The sequence below is a fragment of the Megalopta genalis genome, unplaced genomic scaffold, assembly GCF_051020955.1.
Source record: "Megalopta genalis isolate 19385.01 unplaced genomic scaffold, iyMegGena1_principal scaffold0024, whole genome shotgun sequence".
In the NCBI taxonomy this organism is placed as follows: domain Eukaryota; kingdom Metazoa; phylum Arthropoda; class Insecta; order Hymenoptera; family Halictidae; genus Megalopta; species Megalopta genalis.
The window spans coordinates 820,001-820,584 of NW_027476094.1; positions in this window are offsets into that span (position 1 = coordinate 820,001).

The window sequence follows — 584 nt, forward strand, 5'->3', positions numbered from 1 at the left end:
CAACAAGAACAACAAGAACAACAAGGACAACTAGAACAACAACAAGAAGAACAACAAGAACAACAAGAACAACAAGAACAACAAGAACAACAAGAACAACAAGAACAACAAGCACAACAAGAACAACAAGAACAACAAGAACAACAAGAACAACAAGAACAACAAGAACAACGAAAACAACGAGAAACAACGAGGACAACGAGATCAAAGAGAACAACAAGAACAACAAGAACAACAAGAAGAACAACAAGAACAACAAGAAGAACAACAAGAACAACAAGAACAACAAGAACAACAAGAAGAACAAGAAGAACAAGAACAACAAGAACAACAAGAAAAACAAGAACAACAAGAACAACAAGAACAACAAGAACAACGAGAACAACGAGAACAACGAGAACAACGAGAACAACGAGAACAACGAGAACAACGAGAACAACGAGAACAACGAGAACAACGAGAACAACGAGAACAACGAGAACAACGAGAACAACGAGAAACAACGAGGACAACGAGATCAAAGAGAACAACAAGAATAACAAGAACAACAAGAACAACAACAAGAACAACAAGAACAACAAGAA